The sequence below is a fragment of the Scyliorhinus canicula genome, chromosome 16 (genome assembly GCF_902713615.1).
Source record: "Scyliorhinus canicula chromosome 16, sScyCan1.1, whole genome shotgun sequence".
In the NCBI taxonomy this organism is placed as follows: domain Eukaryota; kingdom Metazoa; phylum Chordata; class Chondrichthyes; order Carcharhiniformes; family Scyliorhinidae; genus Scyliorhinus; species Scyliorhinus canicula.
The window spans coordinates 139,687,476-139,715,089 of record NC_052161.1 but is presented as its reverse complement, the minus strand read 5'-3'; positions in this window follow the sequence as shown (position 1 = coordinate 139,715,089).

The window sequence follows — 27,614 nt, the reverse complement described above, 5'->3', positions numbered from 1 at the left end:
GAGCAGGGCACCGCCACACCTGATCCCTGGCACAGGGAACCCCGGTTCCTTGACATTGCCAGCCTGGGACCCTGGCAGTGCCAAGCTGGCAGTGTCAATGTGCCCAGGTGGTATTGGGGGGTGGGGTACCACCCTGGCCAGAGCTCGACACCTGGAGACCTCCGACTGTGTGGGCCCCCTCCAAAAAATGACTAAGTGCTGGAACATTGTGATCAGATTCATGGCAGAATAATGGACGCGTTTCGTACCACTTTTGGGGCTGAAATTAGACATTTTTGGGGGGCAAATTGTGCGCTATGATTAGAATATTACTGAATAAAGACACACGTGTTGAAACTTTCCATCTCGTACTCATCAGAGCATTCACAAGAATATCAAATGTAAAGAGAACTATGATTCTATAATTGTTCCATTGTTCAATATATTAACAAAACATTTAACACAGGCTCAATGAGGCCTGAACACTCACCTCCACCATCTGCTTTTCACGTATACACTAAGAAACAGCATTGAGATAGAAGAATAAAGCAAAATCTCCTGAGAGGGGTTCATTGTATTCTTCCTGCTGCTCTTTGGGGACATGAAGCCTGTCTCTGACCCACCAACTCCAAGGCACAGGACAAGATTTAAAAATGCAACACACCAAGCATGCTTGTTTCTCCCCTGGATAGATTCCTGTCTCTAAAACATGCAAACTCTGGTAAGCAATCTATATTCAAACAACTGAATAAACAGTAACTTTTGCCAAACTGTGGCAAACATTGTCACACTGTCAGCAAACACCCATTTAATATTTGGAGCATACTTTCTCTTCTCAAACACTTTGAAATACCTGCAGCATTCCCTTATACTGTACAGGGACAGCTACAGAACATTCGCTGGCTACTGTTACAGTGTCAAAATGCCACCATTTCACAAGAGTGATAATAACAATATTATACATCCGTGAAAATATTGTACATGTTTCCGCTTCCTGGAGGATTTATAATTTACCAGGATGTCACCAGGAATAAAACAAAAAAACTGATCACTAACATCACCATGGAAAGTATCTCTTCTCATGTTACTCTACTAATAGTACAATTACATGAAATAAAAATGAGCTTCTGACTTCCCCTTGTGAACCAACCTATTGGGCAGCGGTAACCACATCACCATTCTAAAGGTTTGCATCCCATCTGATTTCCATCGCTCCACCATTGCCGACTGTGAATCCCATCGCTCCACCACTGCCGACTGTGAATCCCATCGCTCCACCATTGCCGACTGTGATTTCCATCTCTCCACCATTACCGACTGTGATTTCCATCCATCCACCATTACCGACTGTGATTTCCATCCCTCCACCATTACCGACTGTGATTTCCATCGCTCTACCATTACCGACTGTGATTTCCATCCCTCCACATTGCCGACTGTGATTTCCATCAAACCACCATTGCCGACTGTGATTTCCATCGCTCCACCATTGCCGACTGTGATTTCCATCAAACCACCATTACCGACTGTGATTTCCATCGCTCCACCATTGCCGACTGTGATTTCCATCAAACCACCATTGCCGCGTGTGATTTCCATCTCCCCACCATTGCCGACTGTGATTTCCATCGCTCCACCATTGCCGACTGTGATTTCCATCACTCCACCATTTCCGACTGTGATTTCCATCAAACCACCATTGCTGACTGTGATTTCCATCGCTCCACCATTGCCGACTGTGATTTCCATCGCTCCACCATTACCGACTGTGATTTCCATCCCTCCACCATTACCGACTGTGATTTCCATCGCTCCACCATTGCCGACTGTGATTTCCATCTCTCCACCATTACCGACTGTGATTTCCATCGCTCCACCATTACCGACTGTGATTTCCATCCCTCCACCATTACCGACTGTGATTTCCATCCCTCCACATTGCCGACTGTGATTTCCATCAAACCACCATTGCCGACTGTGATTTCCATCGCTCCACCATTGCCGACTGTGATTTCCATCAAACCACCATTACCGACTGTGATTTCCATCGCTCCACCATTACCGACTGTGATTTCCATCGCTCCACCATTGCCGACTGTGATTTCCATCAAACCACCATTGCCGCGTGTGATTTCCATCTCCCCACCATTGCCGACTGTGATTTCCATCGCTCCACCATTGCCGACTGTGATTTCCATCACTCCACCATTTCCGACTGTGATTTCCATCAAACCACCATTGCTGACTGTGATTTCCATCGCTCCACCATTGCCGACTGTGATTTCCATCGCTCCACCATTACCGACTGTGATTTCCATCCCTCCACCATTACCGACTGTGATTTCCATCGCTCCACCATTGCCGACTGTGATTTCCATCTCTCCACCATTACCGACTGTGATTTTCATCGCTCCACCATTGCCGACTGTGATTTCCATCTCTCAACCGTTACTGACTGTTATTTCCATCGCTCCACCATTGCCGACTGTGATTTCCATCGCTCCACCATTGGTGACTGTGATTTCCATTGCTCCACCATTGCCGACTCTGATTTCCATCGCTCCACCATTACCGACTGTGAATCCCATCGTTCCACCATTACCGACTGTGATTTCCATCGCTCCACCATTACCGACTGTGATTTCCATCCCTCCACCATTGCCGACTGTGATTTCCATCGCTCCACCATTGCCGACTGTGATTTCCATCATTCCACCATTACCGACTGTGATTTCCATCCCTCCACCATTGCCGACTGTGATTTCCATCGCTCCACCATTGCCGACTATGATTTCCATCCCTCCACCATTGCCAACTGTGATTTCAATCAAACCACCATTGCCGACTGTGATTTCTATCGCTCCACAATTGCCGATTGTGATTTCCATCCATCCACCATTGCCGACTGTGATTTCCATCGCTCCACCATTGCCGACTGTGATTTCCATCCCTCCACCATTGCCGACTGTGATTTCCATCCCTCCACCATTGCCGACTGTGATTTCCATCGCTCCACCATTACCGACTGTGATTTCCATCGCTCCACCATTGCTGACTGTGAATCCCATTGTTCCACCATTACCGACTGTGATTTCCATCGCTCCACCATTGCTGACTGTGATTTCCATCGCTCCACCATTGCTGACTGTGATTTCCATTACTCCAGCATTGCTGACTGTGATTTCCATCGCTCCACCATTGCCGACTGTGATTTCCATCTCCCCACCATTGCCGACTGTGATTTCCATCGCTCCACCATTGCTGACTGTGATTTCAATCAAACCACCATTGCCGACTGTGATTTCTATCGCTCCACAATTGCCGACTGTGATTTCCATCGCTCCACCATTGCCGACTGTGATTTCCATCGCTCCACCATTGCCGACTGTGATTTCCATCGCTCCACCATTGCCGACTGTGATTTCCATCGCTCCACCATTGCCGACTGTGATTTCTATCGCTCCACAATTGCTGACTGTGAATCCCATCGCTCCACCATTGCCGACTGTGATTTCCATCGCTCCACCATTACCGACTGTGATTTCCATCCCTCCACCATTGCCGACTGTGATTTCCATCCATCCACCATTACCGACTGTGATTTCCAGCGCTCTACCATTGCCGACTGTGATTTCCATCGCTCCACCATTACCGACTGTGATTTCCATCCCTCCACCATTGCCGACTGTGATTTCCATCCATCCACCATTACCGACTGTGATTTCCATCGCTCCACCATTGCTGACTGTGAATCCCATCAAACCACCATTGCCGACTGTGATTTCCATCAAACCACCATTGCCGACTGTGATTTCTATCGCTCCACCATTGTTGACAGTGCACAATTTTGTAACTTTTGATTCCCTACTTCCTCTGCTCAACTTAAAGAAACATATCCATTCAGCATCCATGGATCAAAATGGTAAGAAGTCTCACAACACCAGGGTAAAGTCCAACATGTTCTTTTCAAACACTAGCTTTCGGAGCACTGAGGAAGCAGCAGTGCTCCGAAAGCTCGTGTTTGAAACAAACCTGTTGGACTTTAACCTGGTGTTGTAAGACTTCTTACTGTGCTCACCCCAGTCCAACGCCGGCATCTCCACATCATGGATCAAAATGATAATGGCAGAAATAGAGGGAAAAGATGGAAAAAACAGGAAGGGCCCTATCATTGCTGCAAAGCGAGACATGATGATCTTGAAGCTTTCCGTCTTGCACTCATCATGACAAATTCAAGAATGCCGTATGTTATAACAACCTATACTACAGGAGAAGAGCGTGCTGACTGGTTGGCCCTGATTGGCCGAGGTGTTACCATGGAGAAAATATGGAGAATAGCAACGCCGCAGAGTCGACCTGCTAGCCAATCAGCACCTTCTTCTCCTGTAGGGTAAATTGTTGTGATCATTTGAAATTTGACAATCTTGCCCTTGCCCTGATGAGTGCAAACTGAAAAACTTCTTCAACCTTCTCTCTTTGCAACGGGATTAAGTTTCTAGGCTACCAAACAACAATTACTTTTGAGGTGTGACCAACTTTGAGGGTTACATTTTTTAAAGATTGATAGAGATTTTCAGTGCAATCAAATAAGCAATAGAATAGCAGGAAGTAAATAAATATTTTTAATACAATAACACAGTAAGTGCATCTATTTTACTGATGAATAACCACAGGAGATGAACTATGGCTTGAATAGCATTACACCTTTTTAATACTTTAAAAATAATTTTCTAATATGATTTTACTTATCAATAATCAATGAGTAATATATTGCCTGGTGTATTCCTGGATTTACTTCAGTCACATCCATGATATTCCCGAATTATGGACCTTCCAGACTCGTGGAATATTCACACCAGCACCAGTGAAATAACTCCAATATCCTAACTAAATGAAACAAGCAGAGAGAAAAGATATTAACCTTGTACCCCGACTCATTCATTTCTCAGGTTAAAAGATGTGTATTTAACGGCAATGATCGGCTGAAACAAGGAATTCGCAAGGAAGGCTAACCAGACACTTTATTAGCAGTTCCCCTTCACTTGAGGGCCCAGAAGAATTGTTGCCACACTGGTGTACTCATGCCATGAATCCGAAGCTGGTCTTCTACAAGACAGGTCGGGGCATGGAACCCCACCATTGTCCCCATGAAACAATGGGCTGGGGCTCGGAACGTCGGAATCCCTGCGCCCACATCTTCAAAGGAAACTAACAAACGGTCAGCGAATGTATGCCTTGTCAGATCAGGTGTACCAGACCATTAAGGGTGCTATTGAGGGGTCCAGGCTGGAGCCAAGACCTGGAAATCCAGAGGCAACTGAACTTGCTTCAGGCTTTGATTCCATTTTCTTTGCCAAGGATGCCGTGGAAGACACCATAGTTTCCAGTGCACCTGGCAATCCTCCCACCCAGACAGTCACTTCTATCAGACCCTCTTGTCTTCCCAGCATGCTAGTGAGCCTAGGCCCCTCATTACATCCCACAATGGTCTGTTACACCTGGTCTGACAAGGTGTACTTTCACTGACCACTTGTTAGTTTCCACTGAAGGTCAGGGTGTAGGGATTCCGATGTTCAGAGTTCCCGCCCATCGCTTTACAACTATGTGGACAACGGGTGGGGTTCCATGTCCCAGATTCCCCTTTACTGGCTGTTTCGTGTCTGCCATTGACACTCTGGGAACTTCCAACGTCTACCAAAGGCTCCAATTAGGTGCATCTACATTTACCGCTAAGCTTCAACCAATCATAGAACCATAGAATCCCTACAGTGCAGAAGGAGGCCATTCGGCCCATCGAATCTGCACCGACCCTCTGAAAGAACACCGTACCTAGGTCCAATCCCCCACCCTATCCCCGTAACCCCACCTAGGGGCAATTTAGCCCAGCTAATCCACCTAACTTGCACACCTTTGGACTGCCTTGATGTCAAGCGCAGTCACTCTGACCTCACCTCTGGAGTTCAGCTTGTTTGTCCATGTTTGAACCAAGGCTATAATGAGGTCAGGAACTGATGCAAGTTGTTGGTGTCCAAAACCTTTTTTTTCTCCTCTTGCACTTGGCACAGAAAGACAGTGCGAGATCGGGAGCATGACATAGTGGCTACTTCAGTGAAAGGTAACCCAGAAACCCAGGCTTAAGTTCTGGGGTCACTGGTTCAAATCTCACCAGGGCAGCTGCTGCAATCTATCTGGAATGTAAAGCTAGTCTCAATCACGGTGACCAGAAAACCATCACCAATTGTCATAAAAAACTCATCTGGTTCATTAATGTCCTTTAGGGAAAGAAATCTGACATCCTTCCTGCTCTGGCTAGATCCACAGCAAAGTGGTTAATTCTTAGCTGCTCTTTGAAATAAAACAACCCACTTAGTTCAAACACATTTAAGGATGAGCTACAAATGCTGGATTTGCAACTGACACCCACATTGCATGAAAGGATATATTTTTTAAAAACAATTCCAGCATTACTATTTCCAAACTCCATTTAGATCATAGAATTTACAGTGCAGAAGGTGGCCATTTGGCCCATCGAGTCTGCACCAGCCCTTGGAAAGAGCACTCTACTTAAGCCCACACCTCCACCCTATCCCCATAACCCAGTAACCCCACCTAACCTTTTTGGACACTAAGGGCAATTTAGCATGGCCAATCCACCTAACCTGCACATCTTTGGACTGTGGGAGGAAACCGGAGCACCCGGAGGAAACCCACGCAGATACGGGGAGAACATGCAAACACCATACAGGCAGTGACCCAAGCCGGGACCCTGGAGCTGTGAAGCAACAGTGCTAACCATTGTAGTACTGTGCCGCCCAAAGTGACTGTGGCTGCAATGCTGGTACGATACCATTTAACACAAGGCACGATCAACTTGGAGTGACTGAAATTAACCTGAAAATATTTTTATGCCGTTACACTGGGCGGGATTCTCCGACCCTCTGCCGGGTCTGGGAATCACCCGGGGCCGGCGTCAATCCCGCCCCTGCCGTGTCCCGAATTCTCCGCCCCCCCCGAGATTCGGCGGGGGTGGGAATCGGCCGCGCCAGTCGGCGGGCCCCCCGCTGTGATTCTCCAGCCCGTGATGGGCCGAAGTCCTGCCGCTGACTAGCCTCTCCTGCCGGTGTGGATTAAACCACCTCTCTTACCGGCGGGATTGGCGGCGCGGGCGGGTGCCGGGGTCCTGGGGGGGGGGGGGGGGCGATCTGACCCCGGGGGTGCCCCAATGGTGCCCCCCTGGCCCGTGATCGGGGCCCACCGATCGGCGGGCAGGCCTGTGCCGTGGGGGCACTCTTTTCTTCCGCCTTCGCCATGGTCTTCACCATGGAGGAGGCGGAAGAGACTCCCTCCCCTGCGCATGCGCCGGGATGACGCAGCCGCTGACGCTCCGGCGCATGTGCGGACTTACGTCGGCCGGCGAAGTCCTTTCGGCCCCGGCTGGCGTGAACGGCCTTTGGCGCCATGCCAGCCGGGGCCGAAAGGACTTCGCCGGTCGGCGTAACCACTCCGGCGCGGGCCTAGCCCCTCAATGTGAGGGCTTGGCCCCTAAAGGTGCGGAGACCTCTGCACCTTTGGGGCAGCCCAACGCCGGAGTGGTTCACACCACTCCAACATGCCGGGACCCTCCGCCCCGCCGGGTGGGGGAGAATCCCGGCCAAGATTTTCGATGCGGTGCTGTAATAGGTTACTTTTGGGAGTCTTGTGGGATAGGAGATAGATCGTGAATTAGTGATGTTCATTCGTACAGAAAGCTGTTGTGAAAGGGGATCAGCGAGATGACTAATTACTAGCAGAGTGCTACACAGATCCGTATGACATTGTCCATCACAATCTATAATAATGATCCAGGTGAAGGTGTAGTGGACACTCTGCAAACAGCTAATGGCACAAAAATGTGAGCCCGTGCTAGGTCATGTTAGAGCTGTGCCTTTGAACTATTTGCCTTGATTGTCTTCAGCGAACGTTTGCTTTTGTGTCTCAGTTTTCTGCCATTGTGAGGAATGTTATTGAGTTGACACCATTCCCGAGCCAGAAAAGGGAACGCTCAAAGGAAGTGATAGTGTTATGAAGGGAATGCTGCCTTTTCTGACAGGGAAGTAAGCAAGCACAGTTAACGGCAGGCCAAACCTTGTTATGGTGATGGAGTCTGAGGGGCAATACCCACAAGTTTACAAGATCCAGCAAACATCTATCCGTGACATCCCCAATTTATAAAGGCAGAGATTGCAAAAGCAAATAGGTAATGCTAAACCGTTGTAAAACACTGGTTAGGCATCATCTGGAATATCTGTCCAATTCTGGGCACCACACATGAGGAAGGACGTCAAGGCCTCCGAGAGGATGGAGAGGAGATTTACAAATGATGAGGAACTTCAGTGGTTCAGAGCGATTGAAGAAGAGGGAATTGTTCTCCTTGGAGCAGAGAAGGTTAAGAGGAGGTTTGGTAGAGTTGTTCAAAACCGTAAACTCAAAAGCATTATGAAGCTTGCAATGGCTTTCCTTTACAATTTCACAGTTGTCCCCATCAACCACCTTGTTCTTGTGTCGCTCAGGAAGTATTATTACTAGTGACGAGGGTGGACAGAGCACATTGTTAAACTGACTGGGGCATTGGATAAGTATTGTTAGTCAACACTGTTCTCTAGTGATAATATTATAGCACAGATGGAGGTCATTTAGTCCATTGAACCTGTGTTGCCTCTTTGATAGAACTATTCAATTACATAGAACAGTACAGCACAGAACAGGCCCTTCGGCCCTCAATGTTGTGCCGAGCAATGATCACCCCACTCAAACCCACGTATCCACCCTATACCCGTAACCCAACAACCCCCCCTTAACCTTACTTTTATTAGGACACTAAGGGCAATTTAGCATGGCCAGTCCACCTAACCCGCACATCTTTGGACTGTGGGAGGAAACCGGAGCATCCGGAGGAAACCCACGCACACACGGAGAGGACGTGCAGACTCCACACAGACAGTGACCCAGCCGAGAATCGAACCTGGGACCCTGGAGCTGTGAAGCATTTATGCTAACCACCATGCTACCCTGCTGCCTTATGAAATTGCCAAAAATAACTTACCACTTTCAGCTATGAATTATTGAACCATCCTCACCTACACAGTTTAAACCATGTTAGATATTTTAGCGGATATTATCCTCTATCATATAATGAATATTGAGCTGCCTGCTGGATGGGATGTCTTAATGTTCAATTAGGCAGCATTTCAAATAAAATGTACAATGCCAAAATGATTAAATTAACAAAACATTCAGCACAGAGGTATGAACGAGGGTGATACCTTCTGCTAACTTGGGCCACTCATCACCAAAGATTCAGAGCCTGTCGAAGAAATTCAGGCTGGACTTAAGGGTAATGGGATTCTGAACTAAAAGAGAATGGACTAGCCACAAGATCTCAATGACAACAGCAATGTGTCTTCTGAACAGTTTGGGGCAATACCCCTGGAGAGGGCGATCTTGTTGAAGCATATAAAGTTCCTGAGGGTATTTGACAGGTTGGACACAGGGAGCATTTTCCTGTTGTGGGAGAGACTCGGACTGGGGCACAGTTTAAGAATAAAAGGTCGACCATGTAAGATGGAAATTAGGAAAGTTTATTTTTCTCAAAGTGTCATTAGTCAGTGGCAGTGGAGGCTGGGTCATTGAATTTATCTAAGGCCCTAATGAATAGCGGAGGAGGCGCCAAATGCTAAATGGTCTACTCCTGTTCTTAAATCCTACGTTCCTGTGGTCCTTTGGGTGGCTGATGACTATGTACAGCTGTGAAAACTGAACCATCAAGAAGAGTGACAAGCCTTAAATAAGAGCGACAGGAATGAAAGGACTCAGGCGGACATTACCTGTGTCCTGGACGGCCAAGCGGACAAAGGAGTGGGTGCTCGAGAACGCTGGTGTTCAGAGGGACGTGTTTGAGGCACTGATGTCGAGGAAGCTCACATATTGTGGACATGTGATGCGAACGGGGAGGGGATCGTTTGGAAAAAGAGGTAATGCAAGGCCTGGAACCCCTGGAAACATGCACAAGAGGCAAGGTGACATGGATGGATATCAGAATGTGGACTGGCCCCTCTATTGTGCAAGCAGTGACCGCAGAGAATAGAAATTGGAGAAATATTAGCCATGGTGTGGCCAACCCTCGGAATGAGGAGGGATGAAAGAGAAGACAAGACAGTGCAGAGATTTTCAACTAGATTTTTTTCACCAGCGTTATGAGACTGTCACTTTAAGAAATGTTTGTCTGCTCATGTTACTGCTGTGATGTCAGAGTGTGGGTGGAGCTGAGCTCTGGCTCTGCTTTTTAGTTTCACTTTGAGAAAAGCTTGGGCGTGTCTGTGTTTTTTTGGTTTTGTTTCAGTGTTGGAGCTGCAGTCAGCCTCAGAAGGTGTAATGTTCTCTCTGCCATGCAAAGACTATCTCTTGATCATTTGGTGAATTCAGAGTAATAACTGTTCTCAGTAGTGAATTTAAACCTGACGTGCTTCTGTTAAAAGGTCTTATGGATGTTAAAAGGAAAGCTTAAGGATTACTTAGTGTTGTATTCTTTGGGGGTAGTATTTGAATTGATGGTTGCTAAGATGTTCACTGTATGTTTTAAAAAGATTAACTTGGAGTTCATAGAATAAACATTGTTTTGCTTTAAAAAATACTTTTCCATTTCTGCTGTACCACCTGTAGAGTGGGCCGTGTGCTCCCCATACCACAATCTATTAAAAGTTGTGGCTCAGGTGAACTCCATGATACACTTTGGGGTTCTCTAAACCCTGGTCCATAAAACCAGTTCCCTACCTTTTGTTTTGGTTGCCATTAACACAAAGGCAATCAATTAACTGTCATCATTGCCATTCTTATATATCCCTCGCAAAATAAGCCCCTTTTTAACATGGCATCGTGATGTTTTGAAAATATTTGGTTGATGTTAGTTAATGTCAAGAATACTGAGAACAAGGCGGATGAGCAGGATTTCCATTATGAAACCAGTTGTCTTGATTCGGAATGCACGGTCCGAGAGGCTGATTGAAGCACATTCAATCGTAACTTTCAAAAGGGATTTGGATGAATATTTGAAAAGGCAAAGTTTAGGGCAGCACGGTGGCCTAGTGGTTAGCACAACCGCCTCACGGCGCTGAGGTCCCAGGTTCGATCCCGGCTCTGGGTCACTGTCCGTGTGGAGTTTGCACCTTCTCCCCGTGTCTGCGTGGGTTTCGCCCCCACAACCCAAAAATGTGCAGAGTAGGTGGATTGGCCACGCTAAATTGCCCCTTAATTGGAAAAAATAATTGGCTAATCTAAATTAAAAAAAAAAAAGAAAAGGCAAAGTTTGCAGGACGATGGTGAACATGTAGGGAAGTGAGATAGTCATAGATGTTTACAGTATGGAAACAGGCCCTTCGGCCCAGCTTGTCCAGTTTCTATCACTAAGCTAGTCGCACGTGCCCGCATTTGGCCCATATCCCTCTATACCCACCCTGCCCATGTAACTCTCTAACAGTTTTTTAAAGGGAAAAAATCATACCCGCCTCTACCACTGCCCCTAGCAGCCCGTTCCAGATGCTCATCACCCTCTGTGTGAAAAAATTTCCCCTCTGGTCTCTTTTGTATCTCTCCCCTCTCACCTTAAACCTATGACCTCTAGTTCTAGACTCCTCTACATTTGGGAAAAGATGTTGACTATCTACCTTATCGATGCTGCTCATTATTTTGTAGCCCTCGAGAAGATCACCCCTAAGCTTCCTACGCTCCAGGGAAAAATGTCCCAGCCTATCCAGCCTCTCCTGATAACTCAGGCCATCAAGTCCTGGTAGCATCCTCGTAAATCTATGGATTAGAAAATGCTTTCAAACACTTTCAAACAGCAAGCACAGACACGATGGGGCGAGTGGCCCCCGCTGTATTGACAACGGTTTTGACTTGATTTCCACCAAGTATTGAGTCCCCAAGAAACCATCTGAATCCACATTGAACAGAATTGTCAGCGACTGAGCCAAACAGAACAACATTCCCAGTTCTGCCGATTCAGATAACCAATCCCACTACTGTTTTGGGAAATATTCGCACATTGTTATTACTTTGTCATCCAGGCTGTGAAGGAAAGACGTTGCCTTGGTATAGTGTCTTTGTGACTTCAGGAGATCCCAGAGCAGTGATGGGCATCCTAGGCTGGTAAGTGGCCTGCCTTCATCTCAGTCAGCCGCAAGGTTGAAATTGGGATTATTCATCAATTATGACCCTTGAAAAAGATTGAATATATTTGATACATGCCGGATATTTAATAACAAGTTATAGAAAATGCTTAATCATTTATGTATTAATACAACTGCCATCAACTTCAAGTGGTAGAAACAAAATAAATATTTAAGACTGATCAGACACAGAGGGAGCACACGGCTCTCATAGTCAATGTTACATAGATTACATAGAATTTACAGTGCAGAAGGACGCCATTCGGCCCATCGAGTCTGCACCGGCTCCTGGAAAGAGCACCCTACCCAAGGTTAACACCTCCACCCTATCCCCATAACCCACCCAACACTAAGGGCAATTTTGGACACTAAGGGCAATTTAGCATGGCCAATCTACCTAACCTGCACATCTTTGGACTGTGGGAGGAAACCGGAGCACCCGGAGGAAACCCAGGCACACACGGGGAGGATGTGCAGACTCCGCACAGACAGTGACCCAAGCCGGGAATCGAACCTGGGACCCTGGAGCTGTGAAGCGATTGCGCTATCCACAATGCTACCGTGCTGCCCTCTTGTTGTGAGCAATCAGCACGCACCTCACTCGCCTTCGCTTTCTGTGTGAATCACTTCAGTTAAACCGAGAGGAAAACAGCTACGCAGATGGAAACACGCAAGAATGCGGCAACCCTGGGTGTGAACAATGGTGCACAAAATGGCGCACGGGCTACACTCAGAACGCAGATGGGCTGCATGTGTGTGTGTCCCCACCCGCCCCAGGCCGTAGATTGTCCACCACTGTCCTCGGCGGCACGGTAGTACAGTGGTTAGCACTGTTACTTCACAGCGCCAGGGTCCCAGTTCGATTCCTGGCTTGGGTCACTGTCTGTGCGGAGTCTGCACATTCTCCCCGTGTCTGCGTGGGTTTCCTCCGGGTGCTCCGGTTTCCTCCCACAGGTCCCGAAAGACGTGCTTGTTAGGTGAATTGGACATTCTGAATTCTCCCTCAGTGTACCCAAACAGGAAGGTGGCGACTAGGGGATTTTCACTGTAACTTTATTGCAGTGTTAATGTGAGCATACTTGTGAAAATCATAAAGATTATTATTATTAGAGGGCTTCACAATGTTGTACCGCAGAGAAATGTTTGTTACATTGCAAATCGGCATTAATGTTCGATGGTAAAACTAACCGTGCCAGAATGTTAACTGCGATTGCTTTAAAAGCAAGATGATTGAAAGCTATGGAACAAGGAATGTCTATGGTAGGATCTGTTATTCTCTGGGATCTGTTCAATATAATGAGCTCCATACAAGATGTTTAATCTCTGATAATACGCGAATGGAAACTGGGTAAAAGACTTCCAAGTGGATAACTGTGAACTTTGTCCTTCTTCCTGAAAAATATCAAGCAGATCCCATGACTTCATCCTTATATTCAACCTTGACCAGTTTATTCTAAGATGTGATGTCTAAAGTCCCAGATGGACAAATGCTATAACATTTTGAGTGTTTGATTGTCTACATTTATAGTTATCCATTTGACATTCAATCTCATTAGTAGAACAAAAAATCCATTAAAAATTACAAAACATCAAAAAGATCCACTTAAATAAATCCGGCCGCTGCTTATCCTCACTGATTTGTGGAAAGATGGTTCTGATAAAAAGATTGTGACTTTTACGATAGTGACTTTAAGAGGCGTCTTGACAAATACATGAATAGGATGGAAATAGATGGGTAGAGGGTTTTAGTTCAGAAGGGCAGCATGGTCAGTGCAGTGCTTGGAGGGCCGAAGGGCCTGTTCCTGTGCTGTACAAAGATCAAAGAACAAAGAAAAGTACAGCACAGGAACAGGCCTTTCGGCCCTCCAAGCCCGTGCCGACCATGCTGCCCGTCTAAACTAAAATCTTCTGCACTTACGGGGTCCTTATCCCTCTATTCCCATCCTATTCATGTATTTGTCAAGATGCCCCTTAAACGTCACTATCGTCCCTGCTTCCACCACCTCCTCCGGCAGCGAGTTCCAGGCACCCACTACCCTCTGTGTAAAAAACCTGCCTCATACATCTCCTCTAAACCTTGCCCCTCGCACCTTAAACCTATGCCACCTAGTAATTGACCCCTCTACCCTGAGAAAAAGCTTCTGACTATCCACTCTGTCCATGCCCCTCATAATATTGTGGACCTCTATCAGGTCGCCCCTCAACCTCCGTTGTTTCTAGTGAGAACAAACCAAGTTTATTCAACCTCTCCTCATAGCTAATGCCCTCCATACCAGGCAACATCCTGGTAAATCTCTTCTGCACCCTCACTAAAGCTTCCACATCCTTCTGGTAGTGTGGCGACCAGAATTGAACACTATACTCCAAGTGTGGCCTAACTAAGGTTCTATACAGCTGCAACATGACTTGCCAATTTTTATACTCAATGCCCCGGCCAATGAAGGCAAGCATGCCGTATGCCTTCTTGACTACCTTCTCCACCTGTGTCGCCCCTTTCAGTGACCTGTGGACCTGAAATGTCCTTTGTTCTTTATAAGTGAAGAAAAGAAGGAACTAATTGTGTTTGTATAGCACCTACATGACCGTGGAATGCCCCAAAGTTCTTTACAACCAATAAAGTACTTCCAAAGTGTGGTCACTGCTGTATTATGAGAAACACAGCAGGCAATTTGTGCACAGCAAGCTCCCATCAACTGCAATGTGGTAATACCCAGATAATCTGCTTTAGTGAGATTGATTGAGGAGTAAATATTAACTGGGACATCAGGGAGAGCATCCTTGCTTGTCTTCAAGATAATGCCATGGGATCTTTTACATCCAGCATGTAGAGGTGTTGATTTAGCATCTGATTCAGAAGATGCCACCTCCAGCAGCATGGCACAGCCACTTCACTGGAGGGTCAACCTTGATTTTTGTGCTCGAGCCTCTGGGTCGACTCAAAGGCCACAAAGCCACCACTGAGAATTGGCAGAGTAAATACTGAGCCTGTGCCTATGCTTGGCTCCAGCTCAGGGTGCATTGTAAACATTTCTCTGGATGCTGAAAGGCCACCTACTAACTTTTACTCTTGGTTTAAGGGGGCAGAGGGAAGTCAATTTCGGGTAACATTATGCAGGGCAAATTTTTTTAAAATATGGACACAAGTGGTACCGTCCTACTAAATGTGATCTGGCTTAGAATCCCTGTAGTGCAGAAGGGGGCCATTTGGCCCATCGGGTCTGCACCGACCCTCGGAAAGAGCTCCCCACCTAGGCCCAACACCCCGCCCTATCCCCAGAGCCCTTCCTAACCTGCAGATTTTTTGGACACTAAAGAGAAATTTTATCATGGCCAATCCACCTAATCTGCACATCTTTGGGCTGATGTGGAGATGCCGGTGTTGGACTGGGGTGAGCACAGTAAGAAGTCTTACAACACCAGTTTGTTTCGAATCACTAGCTTTCGGAGCACTGCTCCTTCCTCAGGTGAATGAAGAGGTGGGTTCCACAAACATATATATACACAGTCAAAGATGCAAGACAATACTTTGAATGCGAGTCTTTGCAGGTAATTAAGTCTTTACAAGTCCAGATTGAGCAACTGGAAAGAGGGATAATCACAGGTTAAAGAGATGTGAATTGTCTCAAGCCAGGACGGTTGGTAGGATTTTGCAAGCCCAGGCCAGATGGTGAGGGGTGAATGTAATGCGATATGAATCCCAGGTCCCAGTGAGGCTATACCCATGTGTGCGGAACTTAGCTATAAGTTTCTGCTGAGCGATTCTGCATTGTCGCGCATCTTGAAGACCGCCTCGGAGAACGCTTACCCAGAGATCAGAGGCTGAATGCCCTTGACTGCTGAAGTGTTCCCCGACTGGAAGGGAACATTCCTGCCTGATGTCCGTTCATCCATTGTCGCAGCGTCTGCATGATCTCGCCAATATACCACGCTTCGGGACATCCTTTCCTGCAGCGTGTGAGATAGACAACGTTGGCCGAGTCGCACGAGTATGTACCTCGTACCTGGTGGGTGGTGTTCTCACGTGTAATGGTGGTACCCATGTCGATGATCTGGCATGTCTTGCAGAGATTGCCCTGGCAGGGTTGTGTGGTGTCGTGGTCGCTGTTCTGAAGGCTGGGTGGTTTGCTGCAAACAATGGTTTGTTTGAAGTTGCGCAGTTGTTTGAAGGCAAGTAGTGGGGGTGTGGGGATGACCTTGGCAAGATGTTCATCTTCATCTTTGGACAGTGGGAGGAAACCAGAGCACCCGGAGGAAACCCACGGAGACACGGGGAGAATGTGCAGACTCCTCACAGTCACCTGAGCTTGGAATCCCTAGAACTGAGCTAACCACTGTGCGGCCCTCGGTACACACAGACAGTCCACACAGTCGCCCAAGGTCGGAATTGAACCCGGGACTCTGGCACTGTGAGGCAGCAGTGCCAACCACTGCAGTGTAAGGCAATGCCAAAGCAGGGGTCACCCTAGGGGGAGAGGTGGCTTGCAGGACCCTGCGGAAACCACATCGACCCTGTGCTGGTAGAGGTAATTACAGCTAACGGCAGCAGGGGGAGCTTTGAGAATGACTTAATGCCAGAACAGGCTGAATCTTCCTCATGTTCACACGGAGCTTGGTGCCAATATCACAGGCTAACAAGAGATTTCAAATGGACAAATAACTAATGAATAGATGCTCCACCCAAGTATTGTCCGTTAAGAGTTTCTGTGAATCTCGTTTTTTTTTCAAACTTTTGGGCCATTTTAATATATGTCCAGGTGGAATGCAATTAAAGTATTATATTGCCCTCAAACAGTATTCAAGCAACTGCATTGAAATGATGAAATTGATTATATTCAGTGTAATCTAACCGGTTTTGAAAACTTCGATCTACATTTAGTTAAACACACACAGGTTTCCAGGTGACCTTTTTGTCGTTTCAACTCGATTTGCAAGTTAATTTGTCTTCTTCGAATTATCTACTGTGTACATCAAACAAACAGGGTGTGGTTGCAAAAAGCTTCAAATTCGATAGATTTATTGTGTCACGTATCCAACCCGGAATCAGGCGCCTGAAATATATATATGTGTGTGTAGAAAGTATATTTTTAAATATAACTTTTGTTTTCTGTAGACAGGCTCTCTGAGATTGAGGTTTTCACAAAGTCTGCTCCTCAGGGTCAGAATGTTGCTCGGGTTACTGCTGCTGCCATTCCTGCCGAGGACAGATTGACGCCCCGGTTAATGAACATCAATATTGTCTAATGACAGAGCATTGGGAGGTTTGACTGGAATGCCAGACTGTTCCAATCCATAGTGTCACTGGCCTCAGCTCCAGATACAGAGGGGGAGCAATGAGAAATAGTAAAGGGGGGGGGGGGGGGGGGGGGGGATATAACCAGCAAATAAAAGGGTAAACGGCCATAATCACATTTCTGCTGTTTTCCTGTTGTTTTAAGATCTTTAGCCAAAGGCTTCGAAATAACAAGAAATTCATCCTAATTTGTGATAATTGTCATGCAGGTACTCTGATGTCTTCTCCCAGGGTTGAGGGAATAATAAAATGCCGCTGTCATTAATATATCTGGCTGGGTGAATATCAAACTGATTTGTCATGTATTTTCTCAGAATAATAATTATTGCATTGGGGAGGGGGGGGGGGGGGAGATCTGGAGAGATACCAAGATGGTGTTGACATTACAAAGTGACTCCAGGGCTGGGTGGTACCAGGAAGCTGATTTGAGTCAGCAGGAATTCACCTGGCCATGGACAAGATGCTGGGGGTGGGGGGCAGAGGGGGGGTGGGGGGCAGAGGGGGGGTGGGGGGCAGAGGGGGGGTGGGGGGCAGAGGGGGGGTGGGGGGCAGAGGGGGGTGGGGGGCAGAGGGGGGTGGGGGGCAGAGGGGGGTGGGGGGCAGAGGGGGGGGGGGGGGCAGAGGGGGGGTGGGGGGCAGAGAAGGGGTGGGGGGTGGGGGCAGAGAAGGGGTGGGGGGTGGGGCAGAGGGGGGTGGGGGCAGAGGGGGGTGGGGGTGGGGGCAGAGGGGGGTGGGGGGCAGAGGGGGGTGGGGGGCAGAGGGGGGTGGGGGGTGGGGGGCAGAGGGGGGGTGGGGGGCAGAGGGGGTGGGGGGCAGAGGGGGTGGGGGGCAGAGGGGGGGTGGGGGGTGGGGGGCAGAAGGGGGGGTGGGGGCAGAGGGAGGGTGGGGGGGTCAGAGGGAGGGTGGGGGGTCAGAGGGAGGGTGGGGGGACAGAGGGAGGGTGGGGGGCAGAGGGAGGGTGGGAGGGAGGAGGTTTAACTTGAGAAGTAGAGGAAGGAGTCAGGCAGCAACTTTGTGAGGGCTACTGTCAGCCGGTTAATAGGTGAAAGAATAATTATGCTCCCCACCCCCCCCCACCCCTTCACTCCCTCCCATCCACCCCCTCCTCCGCTTCTGCCTCCAATCCTGTCCTGACTCCCTCCCCAAAACGGAGCAAATCTTGTGTTCGACGGATGTGGGGATAGAGTAACATTGACAGTCACCCTAGTTTTAAAAAAACGAACGAAAAGTAATTAAGGGTAATGTAACGTTAAGGGTAAAAGTAATGTAAGCATATATCGCGGGGGGGGGGGGTCTGTGATTGTTGCAACTCCGCATAGACATTGGCTGGATGTGTTTAAAATGAAATCCCGTTGAACCGTCAGGGTCGAGTCCAGTAGCCCAGCTGTAAAGACAGATGTGCCCCCTCCCTCCCTCCCAATGAAAACTGATTGGAAATCCAAGGCACAAATGGTTACCATAGCAATTAAAGGGTTAAGTTTGTCCCAGTGAATCTAGCAATGTTTGGCTGCCAGTTGTCTACTACTTTCAAGAATTATTTCTCCTCCCAGGAGTCTAATAAATGCAATCAATATGAGTATTGCTCACAAGGCCTTGGAATATTATATTAATGTGCTGTGCAGTGACATTTCTGCAGCCAGAATTATGAACAAATTATAGGGGAAAAGGCCGAATTGGTATTTATCAGTTCTGTTTTTTTTAAATAAACGAATTCATAAACCTGATTTAATATCTGCAAACGGAATCAGTTGGGACTGATGCATTTCGACACTAACGCGTTGAGTGTAAGTTTGACAACAATGGGATTAGCTGCATAGAGATCATTCACGTTAACATTTTGGAAATGAATTGGCTACAGAGTAATTAAAGGGTATTGGGGTAGTTATTCTCCCTCACTGTACATACTGGTCTTGTTGTCATTTTTTAAATGATTTTCGCCTTTCCCCCCAGACATCTTCGATGTTAAACAGTGAGTTGAAAAAAAAAATCCAACAGGAAACAAAAAAAAAGAATCGATTTTTCGACCTGCACTTGAACTCTCCTGAAACAGAATTTTCAATAGGTACACCGACCTTCTTTTTTCATGTGAACTTCTCGAATGCTGGAAGAACAGAGGTATTTATATTACCAGAACCACCTCTAAATAGCATTCAGGGGGGCACAATTGCACATCAAAGTTAAACTCCGGCAGTGCACGGAGAGGCTGCTTTGTAAAGTTAGAACATGCAGATCCTGAAATCTATCTCTGAATGTCTACAAAAAAAAGCTGCACAGTGCAATCCATCCTTTCCTCCTCCATCTATTTAAACAGAAGTATCATTGGCTTGTGTGGCAGTGCTATTGATCCGGACGGGATGGGCAGTGCCGAGTGAGGGGGTGATTGGCGTACCCCTGACTAATGGAAAGGGTAATCTGATCTGCTTTTGAATTAATCACAAAATTAACAAATGACGAGCGAATAATTTGATAAACCGATTTCTTTGGCTGCCCATATTTTGTCTTTAAGCCCAAAATACTGCATCTGGTGTCGTAAAGGCACCGCGGACCCCATGAGATGGACTGCCACAGTTATCTAATACCTCTCAAATCAATCAACCTTAAATTACTGGCGCGCTGGTTACCAAGTCACTAGCTACCAAGTCATCAGGAGCTTTCAGACGTTAAGTTTACGTTTTAATCAAAGTACCTTCGACTAACACTTAATTCTGTTGGATTACAATTAATAAGGGTGATGGGACCACTGTACTGTCACTTCAACAAGCCAAGATCTGCTTACAGGCGCGGGTTTAATATATGAAATAGCTCATTACTATCAAATGCATTATTCATGTTTTTTTTAGTGGATTTGGATGACACTAGTTGCCTCAGCGACTGAAATGAATTTGGGATTGTAAGAATAATTCGATATGACGATGCACTGGAATGAAGAATTTTGGACCAAAGCATAATGATGGAGCAATTTAGCAGCCACTGCATTGACAGATCAAACAAGAAGTCCGCCCCTCCTCTAACTTCATCGGAATAGAAAATGTCCCCCCCCCCCCTACCCCCCCTACCCCTACCCCTACCCCCCCTACCCCTACCCCTCAATGACTGGATTCCCAATTTAAAACCAGGCATTTGATAAACAGAATACTACAATCTGCCCGATGTCAGATTGAGGCAAATGGCAAATCATATGCAAACAGGGAGCAGAGCTGTGAACTGGCCCATTGTTAAAAGGAAATGAAAATGACTAAAATCTGGATGCTGAGAATTGTAGGTGAAGCTTTCCATATGGAAAACAAAAGGCAGTTTTCAGTCAGGCTGAGTTTAACCACTGCCCCCTTGATCAGGTAAATGTGATCACAGCTCCATGTGGATGGATAATTAAGAATATTACAGACGACCTTACCAAGGTCATTACCCAATTCGCCACCAGATATTTCTAAAAGACCACGCAGAAATGTTCTGTCAATTGGGAAAGAAATGTTCGCAATTTAGAAATCTTACGTGTTTATGTCACCAAGTTGAAGTTTTTACTATGTGTTGTCAGATGCTCTGAACGTTGAAATGGGTTGTCTAATTTTAAACACAGATGGATGGATGCCTCAGAAAGACTCCCTCTGCCAACAAAGTGACTGGCTGCAAAATGTTTTTTTTTTGTTGCAAGAGGTATTATTTATTTACAGTTGAAGAGGAATTTGCTTGGGAGAAAAATGCCCGATCAGCTCGTATCCGAGTCTCGAATTGTCCATTTCAATAGGGCAGATCCATCTGACATGGCGAGGTGCCCACGCACCACCTGTCCAGTCATCAGTCAAAAGTTGTAAACGGAGCTTTAACAGCACGAATATGTAGCCTTTCAACACAAAAAAAAATCTGGGCCCTAAAGCTGCAAATAAATTTCAGATAGGACCCCCCTCCCCAAAAAAGATCAAATCCGACTAGATGCCAAAATGACTCACTCCACTTCGCGACCACCCCACTAGAGGACGGTTCAAGTCACAACGCTCCTTTAATTATCAATTTTGCCCTTTTATGGATTTTTCCAGAGCCTGTTTTCTTTTAAAGACACAACCACCTGCAATTTGGAGGGATCCCGCCCCCCAACTTTGGCTGAACTAAACTTCACAAGACGATCACACCGAAAAGATGGAAGCTTTGCAAAGGCAGGATTGAGAAAGTTTCCATGGAAGAGAATCATTGTGTGGGGCAATGTATGTTTAGACAAACTGTCCTGGGAGTCCTTGAACAGGCGTTAGTATTTTAAAAGGCATCTTGAGGAAGCGTGACAGGTTTATGGAGCAATGCAGAAAGACTCAGAAATGACGGGTGGCTCTTTAAAAGCATTTAATAAACAGGCATTTCTGGACCCAGCTCGCCCTCTCTCACTCTGGACGTCAGCATATTGAAGTTCAGCAAGAATCCCAAGCTGAAAGTTTATAAATAAGCCTTCTATCAAGTTCCGCAACAGGTGTGACCTACCCCCCCATCCGAAAACTGCAGGGTTTAAACCAGCTTCAGATGAATAACTCCACACTTGACACATGCACTGAGCATATTAACATTTGGCAGTTAAACTGAAGTTCAGCCTGTGTTGGCCTAAAGGGACAGATACTGTTGTTTTCCCTCGGCATTTTGGCTGCAGTGGTGAATTGCTACAGACGGGTTATTGTTCACTCATAGTTAAAGATTTTTTCCATAATTAAGACTAATGTTTTTGGAGCCGCCATTACTTAAGTTGATGCAGCTCTTCCCGCGAAATGGCTAACAGAAGGATGAGGAAATGTCCTTGGAGTGAGGGGGTTAGAGGAACGCCCCCTGTGACAATGACACGAGTTATGGGATGCGGAAGTTAGATGAATACTTCCTGTAACAATGGTAGTAGCTGTCAGGAGGTGTGTTTGTCCCCTCGAAATTCAGGCAAATATTTTCAAAACCAAAAAGTGGTTAACAGTGAGGTTGAGAGTCTTGGGTTACAGGAAGATAGAGACGGGGTAGTCAAATGGACAGAAAAGTGGCTGATAGAGTTTAACCCTGAAAAGTGTGAGGTGATACATTTTGGAAGGAGTAATGTGACAAGGAAGTATTCAATGAATGGCCTGACACTGGGAAGTTCTGGGGAACAAAGGGACCTTGGTCCCAGGATGTTGCCTAGGATGGAGCAGTTATGTTATACTGAGAGGCTGGATAGATTTGGGTTGTTTTCTCTGGAGTAGAGGAGATTGAGGGGCGACCTGATCGAGGTGTACAAGATTATGAGGGGCATGGACAGGGTGGATAGGGAACAGCTGTTCCTATTATTGAATGGTCGGTTACAAGGGGTCACAGGTTCAAGGTGAGGGATGGGAGGTTCAAGGGGGATTTGAGGAAAGACCATTTTACCCAGAGGGTGGTGATGGTCTGGAACGCACTGCCTGGGAGGGTGGTAGAGGCGGATTGCCTCACATCCTTTAAAAAGTACCTGGGTGAGCACTTGGCACGTCATAACATTCAAGGCTCACGGCCAAGTGCTGGCAAATGGGATTAGGTACGCAGGGCAGGTATTTTTCACATGTTGGTGCAGACCCGATGGGCCAAAGGGCCTCAGCTGCACTATTATTCTGTGATTCTGGGGAAAAGGTTTCTGCTTAGATAGGAACTGGAGTAATAAATGCTTAGCTCCTCCTATGTGTTACTGTCATGTGTAATCTCACCTTCCTTGTCAGACCATAACACAGATGAGTTGATTTTGTTCTCCACCTGAATACAGCAAGGTGAACATCACTACGACCTTCTCAATCTGCTGTATCACGTGTCAATCCAAACAAGCGGTTTGAGAGACAGTTAAATTAATTACTGACTCTCGCCCTCAGAGCCCGATCAGTTACACCAGGAACCTCATTTTGCAGAGAATGGAAGCAATGTGACCAGGAGGCAGCTTCTTCCCATTTCACCTGCTGATCAATCACACCTTCCATTGATCAATCACACCTTCTATTGATCAATCACACCTTCCATTGATCAATCACACCGTCCATTGATCAATCACACCTTCCATTGATCAATCACACAGTCCATTGATCAATCACACCTTCCATTGATCAATCACACCTTCCATTGATCAGTCACACCTTCCATTGATCAATCACACCGTCCATTGATCAATCACACCTTCCATTGATCAATCACACCTTCCATTGATCAATCACACCTTCCATTGATCAATCACACCTTCCATTGATCAATCACACCTTCCATTGATCAATCACACCTTCCATTGATCAATCACACCTTCCATTGATCAATCACACCTTCCATTGATCAATCACACCTTCCATTCAGGATGAGAGAGAACAACATGACCACAGATTCCTCAGCTGTCAGTGTCTCGGTCAGTCAGACTAGTCAGTGTCTCGGTTAGTCAGACTAGTCAGTGTCTTGGTTAGTCAGTGTCTCGGTCAGTCAGACTAGTCAGTGTCTCGGTTAGCCAGTGTCTCGGTCAGTCAAACTAGTCAGTGTCTCAGTTAGTCAGACTAGTCAGTGTCTCGGTTAGTCAGACTAGTCAGTGTCTTGGTTAGTCAGTGTCTCGGTCAGTCAAACTAGTCAGTGTCTCGGTTAGCCAGTGTCTCGGTCAGTCAAACTAGTCAGTGTCTCGGTTAGTCAGTGTCTCGGTCAGTCAAACTAGTCAGTGTCTCGGTCAGTCAAACTAGTCAGTGTCTCAGTTAGCCAGTGTCTCGGTTAGTCAGACTAGTCAGTGTCTCGGTTAGTCAGTATCTCGGTTAGTCAGACTTGTCAGTGTCTCGGTTAGTCAGTGTCTCGGTCAGTCAAACTAGTCAGTGTCTCAGTTAGCCAGTGTCTCGGTTAGTCAGACTAGTCAGTGTCTCGGTTAGTCAGTGTCTCGGTTAGTCAGACTTGTCAGTGTCTTGGTTAGTCAAACTAGTCAGTGTCTTGGTTAGCCAGTATCTCAGTTAGTCAGACTAGTCAGTGTCTCGGTTAGTCAGACTTGTCAGTGTCTCGGTTAGTCAGTGTCTCGGTCAGTCAAACTAGTCAGTGTCTCAGTTAGCCAGTATCTCAGTTAGTCAGACTAGTCAGTGTCTCGGTTAGTCAGACTAGTCAGTGTCTTGGTTAGTCAGTGTCTCGGTCAGTTACACTAGTCAGTGTCTCGGTTAGTCAGACTAGTCAGTGTCTCGGTTAGTCAGTGTCTCGGTTAGTCACACTAGTCAGTGTCTCGGTTAGTCAGACTGGTCAGTGTCTTGGTTAGTCAGTGTCTCGGTCAGTCACACTAGTCAGTGTCTCGGTTAGTCAGACTAGTCAGTGTCTCGGTTAGTCAGTGTCTCGGTTAGTCACACTAGTCAGTGTCTCGGTTAGTCAGTGTCTCGGTTAGTCAGACTGGTCAGTGTCTTGGTTAGTCAGTGTCTCGGTCAGTCAGACTAGTCAGTGTCTCGGTTAGTTAGTGTCTCGGTTAGTCAGACTGGTCAGTGTCTCGGTTAGTCAGTGTTTCTGCTAGTCAGACTAGTCAGGGTCTCGGTTAGTCAGACTAGTCAATGTCTCGGTTAGTCAGTGTCTTGGTTAGTCAGACTAGTCAGTGTCTCGGTTAGTCAGTGTCTTGGTTAGTCAGACTAGTCAGTGTCTCGATTAGTCAGTGTCTTGGTTAGTCAGACTAGTCAGTGTCTCGGTTAGTCAGTGTCTTGGTTAGTCAGACTAGTCAGTGTCTCGATTAGTCAGTGTCTTGGTTAGTCAGACTAGTCAGTGTCTCGGTTAGTCAGTGTCTCGGTTAGTCAGACTAGTCAGTGTCTCGGTCAGTCCATGGCTCGATTAGTCAGTGTCTCGGTTAGTCAGTGTCTTGGTTAGTCAGACTAGTCAGTGTCTCGATTAGTCAGTGTCTCGGTTAGTCAGACTAGTCAGTGTCTCGGTCAGTCCATGGCTCGATTAGTCAGTGTCTCGGTTAGTCAGTATTTTCAGTAAGTCAGACTAGGCAGTGTCTCGGTTAGTCAGTGTCTCGGTTAGTCAGACTAGTCAGTGTCTCGGTCAGTCCATGGCTCGATTAGTCAGTGTCTCGGTTAGTCAGTATTTTCAGTTAGTCAGACTAGGCAGTGTCTCGGTTAGTCAGTGTCTCGGTTAGTCAGACTGGTCAGTGTCTCGGTTAGTCAGTGTTTCTGCTAGTCCGACTAGTCAGTGTCTCGGTTAGTCAGACTAGTCAGTGTCTCAGCTAGTCAGACTAGTCAGTGTCTCGGCTAGTCAGTGTCTCAGCTAGTCAGACTAGTCATTATCTCGGTTAGTCAGTGTCTCGATTAGTCAGACTAGTCAGTGTCTCGGTTAGTCAGACTAGTAAGTGTCTCGGTTAGTCAGTGTTTCTGCTAGTCAGACTAGTCAGTGTCTCGGTTAGTCAGACTAGTAAGTGTCTCGGTTAGTCAGTGTTTCTGCTAGTCAGACTAGTCAGTGTCTCGGTTAGTCAGACTAGTAAGTGTCTCGGTTAGTCAGTGTTTCTGCTAGTCAGACTAGTCAGTGTCTCGGTTAGTCAGACTAGTAAGTGTCTTGGTTAGCCAGTGTTTTGTTGAGTCACAAGAGGCAATGTCTCGGTCAGTCAGACTAGTCAGTGTCTCGATTAGTCAGTGTCTCGGTTAGTCAGTGTCTCGGTCAGTCAGACTAGTCAGTGTCTCGATTAGTCAGTGTCTCGGTTAGTCAGACTAGTCATTGCATTGGTTAGTCAGACTAGTCAGTCTCTCAGTTAGTCAGTGTCTCGGTTAGTCAGTGTCTCGGTCAGTCACACGAGTCAGTGTCTCGGTTAGTCAGTGTCTCGGTCAGTCACACTAGTCAGTGTCTCGGTTAGTCACACTAGTCAGTGTTTCGGTCAGTCACACTAGTCAGTGTCTCGGTCAGTCACACTAGTCAGTGTCTCGGTTAGTCAGTGTCTTGGTCAGTCACACTAGTCAGTGTCTCGGTTAGTCACACTAGTCAGTGTCCTGCTTGTTGCAAATCAAAAGCAAAGTGAGGAATGATGCAGTTAGCCTTAGGAGTACAGAAACACACAAACAACTCCGATACCCCCCAAATTGCACCTTCCCACCTGAATTTTTAGTCATTTAGGAAATTACGTATTTTAAATAGTCTCTCCCTCCCGACAGGAATATTTCAACTTGGAAGCGTTATTATGTTAAAGGCGCTACATTAATAAAAGTTGTTGCTGAATCCTTAAGTCAACTTTCTGCTTAAAACAAGATATCAAACAAAAGTTAATGCGTTGAGTTTGTCTTTGGGAGTCTATATGAGGATCAGGGCGTGGTGGTGATAGGAAGCGACGAATTCCAGGTTCAAAAGAAGAACTAGTCTGTGTGAGAAGGTGAGAGATTTCTTATTACAAAACAGATAGCCTACAATATGTTAGACACTCACTTGTAAAATGGCGATTAATGGGATTGAGGTACCTCAGTGTATATTTCTGACGAGGTTGTGACAGAAGCTTAACTTGACCACTTCCTTGAAAAGCCGCCGAAGCTCCATGAGGCCAGAGACGTGAACAGTACCTGAGGAGATTACCGGAACTATCATGTTTGTGAGGATTTGCAGAGTCCGGCTGCCCAAGACTTTGACTGGAGTCACCACCGTTTGGGAAAGAAAAGTGAGTGTATTTGAGATCAGGGATACAGCGCCATGGTTTCTGGACCCATTTGAGTGAAGGGTTGCTTTTCAAATGACCAAATTATTAATTGCAAAAACTTTTCAAACTCATCTGAGTTATAATGCTCCATAATCTTCATTGGGTTGCATGGAGAGTATTTCAATAATGTTTTAACAAAAACAAGTGTCTATATATAGTTAGCAGTGAGATGGTGTGCCTGTATCTCATTGTCTATCCATGTGCACTTCCTTCCAAGGTAAAATAGCCAGCCCACCTAACACGGTACATGCGGTGGTTGTCCTCTGTGCGAGTACCTGGCTTGCAATTCACATTATTTCATACATATCCTGGAAAGTGTCTATAGGTTTGTGGACCTCAGCTGGAGGACCATTGCCAATGTCCACAGCGCATGTTCTACTGATCCCACAGACCATAGGGCAATTAGAACCAGAGGACACCATCTCAGACTAAAGGAACAATCCTTTAAAACAGAGATGAGGAGGAATTTCTTCAGCCAGAGGATGATGAATCTGTGGAACTCTTTGCCGCAGAAGACTGT